Here is a 19,779-nt window from a genome sequence, read left to right as displayed (position 1 = left end):
ACAACATGACATCCAGCTGGTTTTGGTCATTCTCCTAGAATCACGTCTTGGAATTCTGCAGAAAAAAACAGCACATCCACAAACCAAGCTTGTTCCTTTATTTTAATCAAATACGACAAACAGCCCATCTTTCCCAACCCAGCCTGGCCTTGGATCAGTTCTGACACTCCAACAGCAGCCAATACTGCAGGCTGCTGTGTATCAGATTCATAAACATCCCTTTTACAAGGAGGCAGGAAGGAAGCAGTGACTGGTAACCTCAAACTGCCCAATGGCATCCAAAACAATATGACCCACAGCCGTATTCCAAGCCCACCTCCCTGAAACACTTCTCCAAAGAATCACAGAATCCTAGAATCTAGTCCAAATCCCTGCAATGCAGGAATCTCAACTAAAGCATCCATGGCAGACATCCACCCTTTCCAAGGGAGTCCATTTCTCTGTCAAACAGCTCTTACCATCAGAAAGTTCTTCATGATGTTTAGTCAGAATCTCCTTTCTTGTAACTTGAATCCATTGGTTTGGGTCCTACCTTCCAGAGAAGGAGTAAACGAGCTTGCTCCATCTTCCATGTGACAGCCCTTGAGATATTTGAAGATGCCTATCATATTGCTTCTTAAGTCTCCTCTTTTCCAGGCTAAACATGCCCATCTGCTTCCACGTTTCCTCACAAAGCTTGGCTTCCAGACCCTTTACCGGCTTAGTCACCCTCCCTCACACATGTCCCAGCTTGTCCATATCCTTTTTAAATTGTGGTGCCCAGATCTGGACACAGTACAACAGGTGGGATCTGACCAAGACAGAATAGAGCAGTACTATTCCTTAGGGACGTGGGTGGTGCTGTGGTCTAAGCCACAGAGCCTAGGACTTGCTGATCAGAAGGTCAGCGGTTCGAATCCCCGCAACTGGGTGAGCTCCCATTGTTCGGTTGCAGCTCCTGCCCACCTAGCAGTTTGAAAGCACGTCAAAGTGCAAGTAGATAAATAGGTACTGCTCTGGCAGGAAGGTAAACGTCGTTTCCATGCGCTGCTCTGGTTCGCCAGGAGCAGCTTAGTCATGCTGGCCACATGACCCGGAAGCTGTCTTTGGACAAACGCTGGCTCCCTCAGCATATAGAGCGAGATGAATGCGCAACCCCAAAGTCTTCTGCAACTCGAGCTAACAGTCAGGTCAGGGGTACCTTTACCTTTTATTCCTTCCCTTGATGTGGACACAATGCTTCTGTTGGTGCAGCCTAGAATAGCTAGGGAGAACCTCTCCAGGCAGATGTGGAAAAACTCAGAAGTCAGATGCAATGACATTTCCATACTGGGAGGAGCACTACACACTCAGCTGATCACCAATTGCACAACAGTCTCCAGAACACAGTTAGCACCTTAAATTTGAGGGGGGGGGGGACTGAGAACGATTTATTTGAGCAAACATAAATTAGAATTACAAAGTGGTCCTTAAGCTCCAGGTCTGAAGAGGATGCTAACTCCTAAAATCACCCTCCAATGAGGTGCCAATTTATGTTACAAATGTACCAGCAACAGGGTCAAATCATCACGCTGTTATATATGAGGCTGAGAGGCCCCACAACTCTGTTAGGGGAGGAGGGGAGGACTAATAATAATAATCTGTTTAATTTACTGCAATAGGAAAAGACACAGATTCTTTTCTTCCCTAAAACAAAGGAAGTCTTCCTCTAGCTCAAACAGAAAACTCACTGAGAGGATTCACTGGCAAGAGTTCAAGGCCGACTTTGTCAATAGAAAGACAAGAGCCTCTGCATTGCATTGTTTGCCCCACTTACATGCAAACACACAGTATGTCCATTATTCTGACCAATGCTCTATTCATTCTGCAGCAAGCATGTTGCTTTCACAAGATTCAATCCCTGATGAAGCTGCCCCTTACTTAAGCCAGTGAGTGCTCCTGGTGAATTATTTTTTAATATAGCCACTGTTATGAGATCAACTTGATTCAAATTACGGCAGCTGAAATTCTAGGCATACAAAGAGATCGGAGCAGCTTGAGTCATAACCAAAAGCCTGGTGGAGGAGCATCTACAGCACTGTCTCAGCCCCCACACCTGTGGCTCCTTCTGAATTGCTTGTTAAATTGAAAAACCAAGTCCCCCACTTAGAAGCAACAGACAAGGGTGGTTGCAGCTCAGGTTGGTTTTACCCTTTCTTTTGTTGGACCAAGACCTTTAACCAAGGAAACAACAATCTCTGAATACAGGGAGTTTGAGTAGACAGGAAAAAATAGATTGCAAGTCTTTGCTTCTATTTACATCATGAAGCCCTTATCTTGGGCATAAAAACAACTGCTTTTTGCCTCAGCAGCTGGGAACCTTTGGAAAAGAAATCTCACTCATTTCACGACGACATTCCATGTGGAAACCCCGTTTTGTCTCTTCTCAGCTCCACCACCAAGTCTTCATCTTTGCAGAAGTAAGGCAAAAGGTAAGGTAAAGGACCCCTGGATGGTTAAGCCCAGTCCAAGGTGACTATGGGGAGTGGTGCTCATCTCCCATTTGTCCACAGACAGCTTTCCAGGTCATGTGGCCAGCATGACTAAACCGCTTCTGGTGCAATGGGAGACTGTGATGAATGCCAGAGTGCATGGACCATTAGCTGCCCAAAGTCTATATTTTCCTTCTTGCCCCCAATCTATCCTCTACAGGACTACCAGCTTTCGCTCACTCCCAGCCCCCCTTTCCCCAATCTTGCTTTCGGAGATCTGCTCTTTGCTTTGTCCTTTTCTCCTTCCTCATCTGCACTTCTGCTTTTTTGCTGGTATATAACTTGCCCATTCGCCAGCCATGCCCCCCAAGTCTCCCACAGCTTTCTTTCCATTCTTGCCCGAATCTTACCTAATGCCTATGCCTCACAAAGTCAATACCCAAAAGCCTTCTTCCTCTTCTGGAAACTTCTATTTCTCTTCTGGCAGCAAACAGCCCCAGTCACCATCCATTTCATCTCTTCACTTCACCTGCCACTCCTCTTTGCTTCAAGCTTCTTTCTCCAACTTGCCCAATTTTACCCCATCTAGGTCTGGCTTTGCATTTCTGCCTCTGCTTTTAGAACTGGCAAGCTTGGCCTGTAAGCTTCCACACTTTCAAAACTGAGCTACTGCTAGTGTGCTCTTTATGAAAGTCTGTGTCAATTGTTTCTGTATAACACACACACACACACACACACACACGGGGAGAGAGAGAGGTACCTTGGTTTACAAACTTAATCTGTTCTGGAAGTCCATTCTTAAACCAAAACCATTCTTAAACCAAGGCACACTTTCCCTAGTGAGGCCTCCCGCCACTGGTGCCCTTCCACCGTTTGGATTCCGTTCTTAGACCGAGGTAAAGTGCTCAAACCAAGACACTATTTCTGGTTTTGTGGAGTTTGTAAACCAAATCGTTCTTAAACTGGACTGTTCTTAAACCGAGGTACCACTGTATATGTGAATTATTTTATAGTACAATAAATTGCTTGAATGATATTCAGTGGCATAAAAGTGACAGCTTCAGGATGCACTCAGGTCTCAAAGTCAAAAGATTCCGAGAGGAGAACCAAAAGTCTCCTATTGTTCACTCTGGACTTCAACTGCAGACCAGCTGCCTTGCTTCCCAGACATTCCTGCGACCTCCGATATTAAAGATTCTTCACCTTGCCTGCCTTCCTCAGATTAACAAATGACGTTTATACAAAATGTGTGCCCTTTGTGATTTGTTGGAAGTGTTGCAAGGGTTGTTTATGTGTTTCGTCTTGTTTTCATTGTATGTCTGATGAAAAACTCCCAATTTGGTAACTGTTGAGTACATTCCATGAAAGAGCCCCATCCTCACGCAGACAAAAGCCTCAGCCATCCAAGTTAAGGGCTACACACACAAGGGCCGCTTGAGCCCTGCAGCCTCTCACCCCTCCTGATTCCTCCTCTGGCTGTGCAGTTTTGAAGTTGGTTGTTTCAAATGAACAATAAGCTAACATTAACCACAGTGTGCAACCACAGCATGCCTGACAAAGATAGCAGTTCCTACAGTAAACAGGGCTCATAGCTACAAAGGTTATCATAAATTTACAGAATGCTAGATGCTAGTCCTGGTAGATCTTAAAGTTAGCTTTAAGACTGAGACACAATTCATAGAACTGTAGAGTTTGGAGGGACCTCTGAGAGTCATCTAGTCCAACCCCCTACCATGCAGGAATCTCAACTAAAGCACCCATTATAGATGGCCATCCAACCTCCGCTTAAAAGCCTCCAGTGAAGGAGAGTCCTGGCTACAGGTGATAAAATTACTAGCTGAGAAACTGAGGTATTTCATGGAAAACAACTGATTGGTCAGGACTGCTTGGAACTTGCCATTTCCTGGGATTCATGCTAAGAACCCAGCACTTTGGCCTGATTCAGCAGGGCACTCCTAAAGTTCTTAAGCAACAAGAATGACCTGGGCACTCAGGTTCAGTGAACAAAGGTAAGTTATGCCTTCACTCTTAAGAAAGCCCAAACACACAAATTTGCTAAATAGCTTCATACACACCTGGGGTGGGGTGGGGGAGGTGTCTAAATATGGAAGTGGCAGCAATATGTTTTGTAAATTCTGCTAAGATACTTTGACACCTAATAGGAACGGATCCTAGGATTACCTTGTTATCTGAAATAGTCAATGAAATCAATATATTTTAGTTTGGCTAGAAATCTTGGCTACCAAAATACCATTGCATGCTTCAGAATGGTAGAAAAAAACCACAATTATTTATTTCTTTTTATAGGAATTTATACCTCACCTGTCAATAAAATTTCCAAGCCTGCTTATAATAATTAATACATATCAATTAAAAATATACAAAAATATTCTAGGTACAATAAAACCATTATGAGTAACCTGGTCAACTTCCAACCTAGTCCTAGTGTTATGAAAGAGGGAGAAAAACTTAGCTCTTTCCGCTTTCTCCAAGCCATGCGTAATTTTATAAACTTTCATCATGTTGCCTCTTACTCACCTTTTCTATAAACTAAAAAGACTCAATTGCCAAAACATTTCTTCATAGGGGAGTCACTCCCATCCTCTTGGACATTTTGGTTTCCCTTTGCTGAACCTTTTTCCAGCCCTACAATATCCTTTTTGAGGTGAGACAACCAGAACCGTACATAGCATTCCAAATGCGATCACACCATAGATTTGTATACTGTAGTGGCATGATGATATTGGCAGTTTAATTTAATGATCCCTAGCATAGAATATGCCTTTTCCACAAATGGTGTACACTGGGGTGACATCTTCATTGAGTTATGTACTGTGACCCCAAGGTTTCATTCCTGGTCAGTCACCACCCCGGGAGCGTAGCTGTAAAATCAATATATTTTTGCCCCAACGTGCATCACTTCACAGTTGTTACACCGAACTGCACTTGCCATTTTGCTGCTCATTCTCCATCTGGAGCTCCTCACAATCCCTTCTTTTGAGTTGCAGTCCAAAATATCAAGAGGGCACCAGGTTGGGGGAAGCTGCCCTGCCCCACAAAGCCATATGCTCCCTTTATTCATTCCAACACAACCCTGCCTGTAATGTATTTAAAGGCAAGGTTGTTTTTCTTCTTAAGGACATGCGAGTCAACCACTATGCCCTAGAATCAGGAGGTTTATCAACCAATTTAGCAGACGAACTGGCAAAAAGCAACTCCAGTGGAGTTTCCATGTGGAGCCAGCACACATTTACCTACACGTGCAATAGGCAAAATGGATCCCCTCCCCCACCCAGAGATTTAACTGCTGCAGTGCCTGGAAAGTGACCTGAATCCTAAAGGATGTCAAGCTGGTCAAGCAACTCACTAACTGAATAGCTTAACAAGGCATGGCCAAAAGGCAAAAATAAGCTCAACGATTTAGCTCCACAACAGGAAATAATTGGAATGTATGCAGAAAAAGAGCAAGAGAAAGTATGGTCCAGGATCTGGCCCAAAATAGTTTACATGTGCCACCCAAGGAAATGCAATCCTTAACATGAAAATGCTCTCCTCTCCTGGCTCAGAGGTGTTAGGCTTTTGCTGTTTCCCACTGACCTGTGATGACCCTTCAAGGGTTCCCATTCACCAGCACATTTCATATTTCAAGATTGAAGAGGACAACTCTCAGTCTCCTCTTCTCAGCATCTCATATCCTCCTGTCCTCCTTCCTCCTCCTCCTCTTCCACCTCTTCCTCCAGCAGGTCACTCTGATGCCCACCCAACAGCCATCAATTGGTCCAGCTTGTATCCATGACACCCTCTCCCTCCTTCTGCCTGGATTTAGCCCCTCCCCTTACATTATCTGCCAAGAGGCAAAGCAAGCTCTTCTCTCTATGGGCTCCTTCTTAAAACAGCAGCTGGAGGAATCCAGGGTAATCCCTGCAATGGGAGAGAGATTTGCTGCAAAAGCAGCTCTGGCACAGCTGGAAGCAGTTAGGGATTTGCACTTCCCACCCCTCAGCAAAATCCCCAGAGCGGCTTACAAAAGGGGGACTTGGGGCAAGAAAACTCACTTGAAGCATCTCTCCCCACCCACTCACTGCACCTCAAAAGCTATGTATGCCGCCGCCACCAACCCCATCTGGCTATGGATTATGAATATTTAAACGGCTCAGATAGGCAGCACCTTCTTGAAGTTGGTTCTGAGGTACTGGCAAAGAGACCAAAACCACAACACAGCCACCGTGCATATACAAAAACTAGCATGGCAGGGCATGCCTCAACATGCTAGCTTTCTCTGTGGTGGGAGTTTGTTCAGGCGGCATCAAGTCCTCTAGATCTAGATTGAAGGTGGGCAGAAGGATCCAGGCAATGCTTTTTTACTGCCATATGTTTAACAATATTAGCCACCCCACTCCCACAAAGTATATTGCAGTAATTAAAAATGATTGTGATCACCACAATGGATTTTTACATGGAAGGACTGTGCAGTCCATCCAGTTTTAGTACTCAGCATTAGAGAATTCTGAGCCCAAGATTTTCTCCTATTTCTTTTGCAACAGTCTGAAGCCTGTTTCATATCTTGGGGTTCTTTTAAAAAAAAGATAGCAATGACTGATGGAGAATGTGACTGGCTCCTACGTACAGTCATGGTGGCTAACCGGCTCTTATTCCAGGACTGGAAAGAACAGCCACCCCCTGCCCTGTTCATTAGTGCAATGGCCGGAGGATGTGACTTGACTGTGCTGCATATGAGGAAGCAGCTTTCCACAAAGTAAGACAAGATGGAAAGGTCTCAGGTGTATCAATCTCATATATGGACATGTTTCCTTCAGGCTGTATGAAGGATACTCTGGAAGTCACATCAAGTGACTGTGCACACCCTCCTCAACATTTTTTTTTATCCACCACCCCCCCCCAGCACCCAAAGGGTTACCTGTATAAAACATCAAAAAGAAAAACTTGAAATGAATTTTTTAAAAGAGGGCGTTGGCCAAATAGAGTGTGCCCAGAAGAGGAAGACCAGGATGGTGACCAGGGACCCCTCTGAGGAACAGTGGAAAGAGCTGGGCTATGGTTAGCCTGGCAAAGAGGGGTTTCCAATGGGAGTGGGGATCCCCATGAGAGCTGCCTAGAACCAAGTGGCAGAAATTGCATGGAAGCAGGTTTCAGCTATGCTAGTGGGAAAAGCTATTTTTCAATAGGGGAACAGGCATACCAAAATTATCAATCTCTTTTTTTAAAAAGGTGATAGAACGGATTGTGGAAACTATCGAGGCACCTTGATTATTAAGCTGCAGCCGGCAAAATTCTTGCAAGTATCTTAACAAACCATCTCCTGACAATATCCAAAGCTACCCTTCCTGAATCCCAAAATGGTTTTCGACCTTCTAGGGGGACAGTGGACATGATTTTCACAGCTTGACAGCTTCAAGAAGAATGCACCCATTGTTCCGATTCAGCACTAAACTATGTGTTTTCCTGGGGGAAAGCAGTGGGGCAAATGGAGGTGTAGATGAGCCCAGAGTCTGAGCCTGTTGTCAAGAGAGATGCACTCAGGCTCGCCCTCCATTCAAGTGAGAGCTGCAGCAAAAGAAAAGAGGCTAAGAAAGGAAGTGGCCCTCAAAAAAGGAAAAGGAAAAATTGGGCCTGGTCTTACTGCCTTCTAAACAGCCACCTTATCAGACCAACTACAGGCATCTCCTGCCCTGGGATGCAGGGGTCCTGTTGACAGCTGCTGACCAGAATCAGCTGCACTGGGTACTCTCAATTCTTTTGCTTCCTGAAGGCTCAATCCAGCCTCCAGCATGGAACAGGCTTATGGTGATTACAATGCAACTTTTCTGTTCTTCTCCATCACTTTCATGAAGAATCCTGGGAGCTAAAACTTGCTCTTAAATGCACTCTGATGCATTCTGGGCCTGCTGCTTCATTATCAGTTTGCCCTCTCTGTCATTCCATATGCTGGACACTAGGTGCAAATGAACTGTCCCCTCATGCAGACTGGATGATCTGACCTCGCTGCCCTGGACTTCCTTCTTCTGTCCAACAAGAACAGAGGGGATGGCTCCTTTCGGGCCAAATGATTTTGCTGGGTGCCAAAAGGGAAGCCCTTCTTCAATTTTCATTCCGAAAACATGTGTTTCCCCAATATAAGCACTGAGCTTGGACGTCTGGTAGGGAAGGGGTGGTGGAAGATCACGGAGGGTTAGCAGCCTATAACAGTTTCTACAGAAACAGTCACCTTCTCCAGAGGGCCCATGCTGCATACTGAATCCATTGTGCCATCACTTAAGTGGAGGTTCCTCCTTTTTCTCATAACAGTTGCTGCAAAAAAGCAACACTAGACTTGAGCGTGCATCTGGCATACTTTCTAGGAGGAGGAGGAACCCCACCTCCTTTTCATGGTGCTGCACTGCAGCAAGAAGCAGCTCTGCTGGAGCTGTTGAAACCCTTCCATTGGCTGGATATCAGCCTGCGGACTCCACCAGGTGGAAAGAAAACTGCCAATTGAGGGGGAATTTGAGCCAACCACAGATAAATCCGAGGCAGCTTGGCAAGGCCTTGGCCCAGGGAGAGAGAGAGGGCAAGTGGGGGGGGGGCAGTCAGAAAGAGCGTCTACCAAGAGGGATGGGAGGCTGACCTTGAAGGACCTCTGGTCAAATCCAGCTGCAGGGCTCTTCTTATAGGATGCGATACAATATGCAGTTTGGCACAACGATAAAATGGAAGAGATGGAGGAAGCAGGTTCTTCACCTTCACCTTCATAGAGAAAGTGGGCTATAGAATAAAATGTATTAGGATTATGAGTAATTATTTTTTTTTATACTGCCCTTTATCTGCAGATCACAGGGTGGTTTACAACTTAAATAAAGCTTATGCTGAAACAAACCCTGACATTTCATTTGCATGGAGTTCCTACACTGAGTGAGTGGGGACCGGCAAACAGATTGAGATGTGGTGCTGGCCAGAAGGAACTTCACACACCAAGTCGCTTTAGAATTGGAACAGAGTCATTCTAAGAGAGGATAACACTCTAGTAATGTTTTCAGCTCCCTCTTTACTTAAAACACTCTCTGATTGGGGGCAGGAATTACAGTGCAAGTAAGGGGTTTGAAGTAACCGCTGGTATTTAAACTTTCCAATGAAGTCACTTTTGCCACATGATTCAGGCTTACTCCACATCCTCCTGTGTAGATGAACAAGGCTTGGCTGCTCACAGGATCAGGAGGCAGCGGCGGTGGCAGCCAAACAGAGCCAAGAGCCTACTCTCTATCCACAGGAAAATCAGGAGACTGAAGAGAGGCTGCATGAATAGCAAAACCGCAAACCTCACAGTACCTGAAGGAAAAAGGTAAAGGTAAAGGTACCCCTGCCCGTACGGGCCAGTCTTGACAGACTCTGGGGTTGTGCGCCCATGAAAGTGGCTGCTAAATGGGCAGGAACGTTTCCCATGTGCCCCCCTCATTCCTCAGTTCTCTGTGCTTTTGACAGGGCTCCTCCTCCTCTTAAGTCTGTGTGGGCCAATGAAACCAATAATGAAACCCTTTTAAAAGGTTTCTGGACAGAGAGTGCCTGGGGATTTTCATACATATTGAGAAGTTTCAGAAATCTGGGCCATACATAGTAACATTGCCTGAGTATAGATTTCTCCAGCTCATTTTAGATGATGATGATGATGATGATGATAATGGTGTTGTTGTTGTTGTTGTTGTTAAGTGAGTTGAAGTGTCCAACTGGATTATTCTTCAAGGTTAACTGTTGCAATTATAATTAACTGCCCACTATATCACACTGGGCACCACAGAGCAGAGATTCAATTCTACAGTTTAAAGTACAGTGGTACCTCGGGTTAAGTAGTTAATTCGTTCCAGAGGTCTGTTCTTAACCTGAAACTGTTCTTAACCTGAAGCACCACTTTAGCTAATGGGGCCTGCTGCTGCTGCCGCGCTGCCAGAGCACAATTTCTGTTCTTATCCTGAAGCAAAGTTCTTAACCAGAGGTACTATTTCTGGGTTAGCGGAGTCTGTAACCTGAAGAGTATGTAACCTAGGTACCACTGTACTTTATGTGGGTGGAATGTGTGGCTGCCGCTGCCCAGCGTGAGCCTTTAACGTTTTCATTGTCCCCTCCTCTGGAGCTCTGGCACACAGGTCTAGAAAAGGGTAGGGGGGAAAGGCACCTATACAGTCAGACCTAAAGATCCCCGCAAGAATCTGCTGCTAAAAAATGATGACTTTGTGTTGCGCTGGATGGCTCTTGTGCCATCCAGCTCTCTACAAAAGCACTGCACATAAACAGATCTGAGTGCAATGCAGATCACACACTTGTCCAGCAGTACCCCTAGAAGCATTGTCTCTCACACACATACAAAGAGCAACGAGGCCTCTTAACTGCAACAGCTACTGAAAAGACCAACTACGAATTTGGCCATCAACTGTCTTCTCAAGAACCTGACCTCTGGTTTTGCAGGCCACGCTCCAAAAGCCAGAAGTACATTTTGCACTTTTGCTGTTGGCTCCCTTGCACTCCATGCAGATGTAAGATTTGCAATTTAGATGTCACAAAGAAAATAAAGAGGCAATTAAAGTGAGGAAAAACTTTGAACTCTTTTCTTTTCCCCTCTCAGGTAAGAACCCTGGGCAAACTTTTACTGCACCTCAGCTAGCCTGTGAAACTGCCTTGGGGCTGGATCTACGAACTTAGCCATCCATGAATGGTTTAAATTGTTTATTTTAAAATATGTATTTGCTGCTTTTCTGACATGGGTTCAAGGCAACTGCAAACAACTGATGAACCACAATTTAAAAAACAACAACAACCTTGGCTAGAAGATGTTCTCAGCCATTTAGAAAAAACTCCCAAGGAGAAATCCTAGAGTAGCCTTTCCCCATCTGGTGCCCTCCAGATGTTTTAGACCACAACTGCCATCCTCCCCAGCATCATACACCTGTGCTGGTGAGAATTGATGTGAGTTGTAGTCCAAAAGATCCAGAGGACACCAGACTGGGATAGGCTGTGCTAGAAGCAGGCAAGGAAAAGTTGTGACAGTCCTTTCAAATTATAAGAACAAATCCTCAGTTCCAGAGGGAGAGAGTGCCGTCCTAGCAACAGATGCTCTAATGAAGCAGTATCTGGTTGGGTAAACAAAGAAAGCAATAGAGATGACTTGTGTCAGAGGCATCTGCGTACTAGACTATGGGAATCTTTATAGCTTAAGCATGAGCACCTTGAACTGGGCCAATGAGCTGTGGTGCCAACCCCTCCTCTGGAACTGAAGGAGGAAAAGATGCTCCTTGCTTCTTCCCTCTGACAATTTTGCATCTCCCAAGTCATCATCAAGGGCAGCCCCACATGAAGCATACCAAAGCAGTCAAGCTCAGCAGTTGCAAAAGTATGGGTCAAAGTGGCAGGCCCCATCATCCAAGAGGAGGTGCAGTGTGCACAGATGCTCTAGAAACAACAAAAATCCAGAGACAATTCAGAAAATTCCTGAGCAGCCTCAAGTTGGCTGCTGCCTCCTCAGTGCAGGTTTGGTTTGCAGCCCTTGGCATCGTCAGGAGCACAGCAGGCTCCAGAAGACCCCACGGCTGCCAGTCTACAGTGGTACCTCAGGTTACATATGCTTCAGGTTACAGACACTTCAGGTTAAAGGCTCCGCTAACCCAGAAATAGTGCTTCCGGTAAAGAACTTTGCTTCAGGATGAGAACAGAAATGGGGCTCCAGCAGCACGGCAGCAGCAGGAGGCCCCATTAGCTAAAGTGGTGCTTCAGGTTAAGAACAGTTTCAGGTTAAGTACGGACCTCCGGAACGAATTAAGTACTTAACCCGAGGTACCACTGTATATTGATGGAGCAACAGCCAGCTTGGTGTTACACAATAACTTTTCTCACACTCTCTAAAATGTCTTTGCCTTTTACATCTTGTAACAGTAGGTTTCAACCAGGATTTTAATTAAAAGAAACCACCAGGCTTGTTACTCTGCCATGTACGCTTTTGTGCTTGGGATCTTGCAGATTTTATCATGCAGTGACTGCAGGGGTTTTGGTAACATGATGTGTGTTGCATTGCCCACAAACTAAAACACGTGTGCTCATCAACTTGCCTATTTTCAACTGCAAGTCTGAACTGGCTCCTGAGTCTAAGATGGGAGCCAACTGGGTGCTAATATTTTTTCATTAAAACCCTTCCAGCCCAATCCTTGAACCTGCAGTCTGAGAAACTCGACAAAGTTGGACCCCCAACTCTTTGCAAAGCACACCATGCCACACAAACACAACAAGTGGGAGGCTATGCCAACAGTGCAGATATGTCAATAAAAGAATATTTTATACTGTGCTGTTTTAAAAGCAGCAATGGGCACAGAAGTGTTTCCTTCACTAAGCACTTCTGTTCTGGGCCCACATCCATCACAGAAGCATCACATAAACTATGCTCAGAGATTAGGATGCAGTTGCCTCACAGCTTTGACTCCAACCAACTTATTGGGTGCTATCCGATGCAGCTCCGGGGCAGTCACAGAACCTGCTGTCTGGCACAGAATTTGGCATCCTGGAAAAACCTGAGAATTTAAAGGTCTCCAGCCACATGTCGCTCTCCCTGGACCCTCCTAAATTCATTAACCCTTTCCTTGGTTTTCCTCAATATCCATTTAGGAAATCAGAATCATGGAGCACTACAGGAAACTGTTAAGTGACAGCACAGGAAAAACTTTCTGGGAGCAGTAGCAAGCACAGCATGATCAAATTCAACATGTCTGCAAGTGAAAGAATATCTAGAAAATCTTACTCAAGTCGTATTTAATTTCAGGAGAGAGAATTACTCAACAATGAAGGATCTGTAAAAGAGATGTTACATGGAAGAATTAAAATCCATTAAAGAAACTTGGAGGTTCTTTTGAAACGACTATAGCAGAGGCTCAGATAGTATGTATCACAGAGGAACAAGAATTCAGCATACTGCATAATGAAGCATTTTGTCTATATATTCATTTGATTTAAGATCCTCTTCATCAAATAATTCAGTGTTGGTTTTAAGTGAACATTAATAATATTATCATGGATTAGATATGCTTCATCCACTCACTTTTAAACTGGTCTTTAACTAACATGCAAAGCCTTTGGGGGGGGGAATGAAATATTTGTGCAATAGTGCAATACAAGAAGGTGCAAATTAAAAAATATACAAGCTGCCATTCTACTGCATCTACTGACAGTCAACTGCAACTCTGCCTGGGGTTATGGAAGTCATAAGAATGGGGGCAGGGAGTGCAAAGCATATTGCCCCTGGATGAAAACAAAAAGGAACACAAACCCTGAGCAGACAAGTGCATACTGCAAACAGCAAATGAAGACATTTGAAGTGTTATTTCCTAAAGGCATAAAGACAACCAATTTAAATACCTCAGGAAATGGAAGGCAGCCAGGGCCATGATGGCAAAGGGCTGCTGGAGAGCAGAAATTGCAGGGAGAAGCTGTGTCAACTCTTTCTATCCTTCTTCACTGTGCAAAATGCTGGAGAGAGAAACCCATCGGAACCAGCTTTAAATAGCAAGCCTAGTCACTATAGGCAACAAGGAATTCCATGCTGGCAAGTGAGTGGGCTGGCGGGGAGAGAGATCACTGCATGGCTTGGTTTTTGTTGTAGACACAGAGGAGAGGGAAGCCAAAACAGAAACACAACAACAGGCTAGCGGAGGAGCAGATCCAACCTCACTTGCTTCCTGTGCTGAGCTGTGAAGGAAAGTCAGTTCCCTTGTGGCTACCAGCACAGAAAGCAAATGGGTTGGCCTAATGGCTCAAGGGCAGCAGAATGAGCTCTCCCTCCCTCCTCCCCCAGTCTGCTTACTAGACAGGGGAGAATCCTCCAGGGCAGGCTCTTAGCAGACTAGAGACTTTTGTGGGCTCATTTAGAAGGCTGACCTGAAACACAGGTTTCGGTAGTGCTCTGTATCAAGATGCAAAAATTTGATACATAGGACGTCACACAGTTAAGAAGTCGGAGCTCTTTTAAAAACTATGCCTCAGGGACATGCAATGAAGTTTACTGACAGAGATTGTTAAGTAAGGATAAAAGTCCATTCAGACACGCAAAACAAACCATCAGCTTATGGTCACCCCCTCACCTCAAGGGGCAATGATTGCCACTGACGTAGGCCTTCCCTCTGTAGGTTTGTCTAACATCACAGTTAAATGCAACCTCTACATCCAGAGGCAGTCTACATCTGGACAGCAGGTGCTGGGGGCATGCAATGTTGCCATCATGTCCTGTTTGTGGGGCTTCTCTTTGAGACTCCTGTCTGACCATTGCTGGGAACAGAGAATGAGGTGGGGTGGGTGGAGCCCCATTCTGGTGCCCTCCAGATGTTTCTGACTGAAACTCCTCTCACCCAGCACAGCTGTAGGATGCTGGGGTCAAGCGCAGCCCAAAACATCTGTTAGGCAGGTAGTTGGGGAAGGCTGCCGTCAGATCCATCTTGTCCTGTACTGCCTACACGGACTGGCAGCAGCTCTTCCGGGGCTGGACCCGGGGTCTTCCGCTCCAGTACTCTCTGCCACTGAAGTGCCCTCAGGAAGCAATCAAACTCTTGGGCACCAACACAAAACAACGAGAGAGGTGGTGCCTCTGACTGCTCTCAGCTGCGGCAGGCAGTCCACTCTGCACATGCCCAGAAGCAACCGAATGCAGAGGGAACAGCCGTGGCAAGGTAACACGCCGGTTACAGAACGAACTTTACCGATTTCGGGGCTGAGGAAGACTCGGTGGGGGGCAGCCGGCAAGAGGCCCGGCCGGAGGCAGCCCCTCTTCAAGCCAGGAGCCGGAGGGATCCCGGAGGCACAAGCCATCCGGCTCTCCGCGTTGGAGAGGCGAGGGACCCAGGATCATCCCCGGCCCCCCCCCCGCCAGAATAGAGATCCCGGCTTGGCCCGGCCTCCCGGCAAAAACAGGTCGGCACCTGGGACCCCTCACAGGCAGCTGCGGCAGAGCTCCGCTGGGCTGCAGCCGGGCGCGCAGAACCCAAGGCGGCCCTCCCGAGTGGGAAAAGCCCCTGAAAGCGCGGCGGCGAGCGAGTGCCCCTTTGCCTCGCGGAGCAGGAGAAGCGAGAAGGGAGCAGCAGCAGCCCCCGGCCGGGCCCTCCCTCGGCCTCTGCCACAGCTCAGCAGCCCCTCGCGACGCTGCGGCAGGCAGGCGGGCGGTCCGCCCCACTGGGCTGCGCTGCGGGCCGGGTCCACTCCCCCAGAGGGCCGGAGAGACAAAGGCGGCGGAAGGAGCTGCTCGCTGCCCAGCCCCGCGCAGGCCTCCTCTTCGTCGTTGTCGTCGTCTTGCCCCTTACCTGCTTCTGCGGCCGGCGGCTGCCGCGGGCCCCATCCATGGTGGGCGTTGGGGGGATTCAGCGGCAGCGGGCGGACTAGCGACACCGGGCCCAGCTCAGCTCAGCCCCGCTTCCCCAGGCGGCGGCAGCGGCCTGCTCAGCAGCAGCGGCAGCGTCGTGGTCCTGCCGCGGGGCTCCTGGCTGCTGCCTCCGCAGGCGCCCCGCCGCCCCATCCTCAGCGCCGCTCCGCCGGCCGAGCTGCGCGCGGGAAGGAGGGAGCGAGGCCGGCCGTCGGAGGGGAGGGGAGGAGGGGCGGAGACTCTGCGGAGGGGCGGGGGGCTCCCAGCTGCCTCGGCCCCCCGGGCGGGAAGAAAAGACCGCCTCTTCGGCCTCTCGCCAGCTTCGTCTCGGCGGTGGGAAAGCGTAGGGAGGGGGCTGCCGTTGCCTCTGTGACCGGCTGGGCGCCGCTGCGTAGCTAGTCCTAGCCCTGCGCTTTCCGAGATCTCTGCCCCGAGGCATCTAGCAAGGGCACCGGGAGGAGCGCGCGCTCTTTCAGGGCATCGGCGCGCAGCAGGTCTTGTCGCCTCCGATGCGCTACCCGTGGCCAAGAAAGCCAGGCTGTGAGCTTCCTTGCAAGGCGGCGTAAACCGACCTCCGAGGAGAGCGGATGGAGATAAGGAAACTGGGGTGAGGGGAGCTCGGTGTTTGTGTTTGCTAAAGGGACAGCTCCTCTAAAAGGTGGGGGAGCTTTGAGCCACTATTGGTAAAACTCATCCCACCCCCACCCCGGGGGTTGGCTGTTTGTTGAACTATACTGATTTGTGTGCGAGGAAGAGCATTTTCCGGGCACTTTCCTTAACCCAAAAGTCTCAAAAACCCAAACTCGATCTTGGAGGGGGGGGGGATTGGTTTAATGTGCAAAACCTCCTAACCTGCAGCAATTGTGAGGCCAGAATTTGCCAATGCCTGATTGAGTTAGCGACAGTCTACAAGCGTACTGCCTTCATCACGTACTGCCGAACTCAGGTGAAGTTGTTGCAAAGCTGCGTGCTTCCCCAAACGAACAGCAATACAGTAAAAAGAATGGTGGGGGGGGGTGCAAGCAAATCAATGAGCAGGTTGTTGCCTGGAAGCACCCATAGTTGATCTGGGAGTTCTTGAGCAATCAGCAGACTCCCCCGCCCCCAAATGCCCACTTTCAGTGTTCAGATTGTCCCATCTTATGGAGCAATAGCCAAGCTTGCTGCCGCGAGGAGGGATGTCATTCATTATTTGTCTCTCAACTCTTTGGACAGCTCCTCCAGCACATGGTTAGCACAAGAGACTTCCGACACTTGTTTCCCCACGTGCACTAATACATCTCCTGTATTACATTTCCTGTTTCCAGAGTGGGTTCAAACATCAATTGTTCTTCCCAAGGAACTCTGGAAATTGCAGCTCCGGGGAGGGGAGCTCTCCTAACAACTCCCAGTACCTTTATAACACAACAGTTCCCATAAATCTTTGTGGGAAGCCATGGTTTTCCAAGTAGTGATGTATGGAAGTGAGAGCTGGACCATAAAGAAGGTTGATCGCTGAAGAATTGATGCTTTTGAATTATGGTGCTGGAGGAGACTCTTGAGAGTCCCATGGACTGCAAGAAGATCAAACCTATCCATTCTGAAGGAAATCAGCCCTGAGTGCTCACTGGAAGGACAGATCCTGAAGCTGAGTCTCCAGTACTTTGGCCACCTCATGAGAGAAGAGAAGACTCCCTGGAAAAGACCCTGATGTTGGGAAATATGGAGGGCACAAGGAGAAGGGCGAGAGGACGAGATGGTTGGACAGTGTTCTTGAAACTACCAACATGAGTTTGACCAAATTGCGGGAGGCAGTGGAAGACAGAAGTGCCTGGCGTGCTCTGGTCCATGGGGTCACGAAGAGTCGGACATGACTAAAGGACTAAACAACAACAATGACCATTTAAAGTAGCTGTTTTAAATGTATAGTGCAGATGGGACCTGAGAATCATAGCCCAGAACCTACACACTCTCACAGGTCCACAGACAGTCTGCTCTGTCCCCCTGAGCAAGCTAAGGGGACCCATGAAGAGCAAAGGCTTCAGCTCAGTGGCAGAGCACCTGATTTGCAAGTAAAAGGTCCCAGGTGCAACTCCTGGTTCTACTACTTCAGGCAAGGCTGAGAAAGCCTCCTGCTTGAAGACTTTTGGGCTGTACTACTCAAGGCACAGGGACGCAGGTGGCGCTGTGGGTTAAAGCCTCAGCGCCTAGGACTTGCCGATCGAAAGGTTGGCGGTTCGAATCCCTGCGGCGGGGTGCGCTCCCGCTGCTCGGTCCCAGCGCCTGCCAACCTAGCAGTTCGAAAGCACCTCCGGGTGCAAGTAGATAAATAGGGACCGCTTACCAGCGGGAAGGTAAACGGCGTTTCCGTGTGTGGCTCTGGCTCGCCAGAGCAGCGATGTCACGCTGGCCACGTGACCCGGAAGTGTCTCCGGACAGCGCTGGCCCCTGGCCTCTTAAGTGAGATGGGCGCACAACCCCAGAGTCTGTCAAGACTGGCCCGTATGGGCAGGGGTACCTTTACCTTTACCTTTACTCAAGGCACAGGGATGGCTGCCAGGAGGGGAACAGAGCATAACACAAAATTAGAACAAGTACAATCATAGTGAGGCTTTTTAATAACAGAAAAGTCTTAACCTGTTGAAATTCTGCCTGCCATGCAACTGTTTGAGGTACAAAACAAAACAAAACAAAACCCCGGTTTTCCCTAGCGCCAACCTAAACCAAAACCTAGGCTGTCATCTTATACTCGCCTACCTGGGAGTAAACCCTCTTAAACACAAATAGACTTTCTTTTGAATAGACATATATTATGGTGCTGCAAGCTAACAATACAGTAAATTCTTAATGAGTGCCTGGTGTTCAGCTGCAACACACCAGGAAATGTGCCTAAGATGTTTTCATGTTTGTAGAGGGGGCGGGGGAGAGAGGGGCTTTCTCTTTAACATCCGCCTGCACATACTATGTCGTAGTATTTGCAGAAAATGACTTTCTTTAGAGATTACCTGATCTCAGAAGAAGCCTTTTAGGGACCACTTTTCTGAGAAGAAAAATGCATACAGTATTGCTGCCTGGGAGTAAAGGCAGTGGAAACGGTGGAGATTCCAAGGGCTAGAAAATGAGGAGGATGTAGGGAAAGCACACTAAATGGGAGGAGGAAACGACCGCTTTTAAGACTCCGGGGATTATTTTCCCTGGTGTCAGAACAACGCGCTCGTCGTCAATCATAACTCTGACTTTGCTGATTAACTAAGAAGAGTGGCAGGCCACAGGCGGGAAAAGCGTTTGGCTCATTTCATATATTTTTTTAATAGATTTTATTAAAGTTTTAAAGGTTACAAAAGGAAAAGTAGAAAAAGTTAAACAGACAAAACACAAAAACAAACAAAAAAAGAAAAAAACCCCACAAATCCAACCTTTACATAACTTTCTTTCCTTTGCTTATTTCCTTGACCTCCTCACACCTCCCTTTTTTGTATTCTAGTTCAATTAGATATTTCAGCAAATCCTTTCCATCCTTGTTATTATCCTAAAAAAAATTTATCTTGATATACTATATTTTTACATTCTCCTCTTTCACTAATTACCAATCCATTTTTACTTAATCCTTTATAACATTTCTGCTAAAACCACATAGCTTCATTCCAACATCCTTCTAACATTCCTTAATTTTACAATGTTTCTGTAGATAAACTTTAAATTTCTTCCAATCTTCTTCCACCAACTCTTCTCCTTGGTCTTGGATTCTGCCAGTCATTTCCACCAGTTCCATATAGTCCATCACCTTCATCTGCCACTCTTCCTGGGTGGGTAAATCTTGTGTCTTCCAGTACTTTGCAATAAGTATTCTTGCTGCTGTTGTGGCATACATAAAGAAAGTTCTATCCTTCTTTGACACCAATTGGCCGACCATGCCCAGGAGAAAGGCCTCTGGTTTCTTCTGAAAGGTATATTTAAATACCTTTTTCATTTCAT

General features: G+C 47.2%; 1 protein-coding gene across 3 annotated transcripts in view; it reads right to left on the bottom strand.

The window, feature by feature from the left end:
- The window catches only part of ST3GAL2 (ST3 beta-galactoside alpha-2,3-sialyltransferase 2), a 37,501-nt gene extending 21,473 nt beyond the window's left edge, over positions 1-16,028 (bottom strand). Inside the window, exon 1 of one of the 3 annotated variants that reach the window (XM_079989307.1) lies at positions 15,767-16,028. The gene's annotated coding sequence lies outside the window, so the exon portion shown is untranslated. Of the gene's footprint in view, positions 1-7,877; positions 7,995-13,835; positions 13,946-15,766 lie in introns of those variants that run through there. The other 2 variants (XM_079989308.1, XM_079989309.1) reach the window with 2 other exon arrangements.
- Between the last annotated feature and the right edge of the window lie 3,751 nt (positions 16,029-19,779).

The sequence above is a fragment of the Podarcis cretensis genome (genome assembly GCF_951804945.1).
Source record: "Podarcis cretensis genome assembly, chromosome: 8".
In the NCBI taxonomy this organism is placed as follows: Eukaryota; Metazoa; Chordata; class Lepidosauria; order Squamata; family Lacertidae; genus Podarcis; species Podarcis cretensis.
The sequence above is the reverse complement of the archived record's forward strand: the minus strand, read 5'-3'. Positions and strand labels throughout refer to the sequence as shown.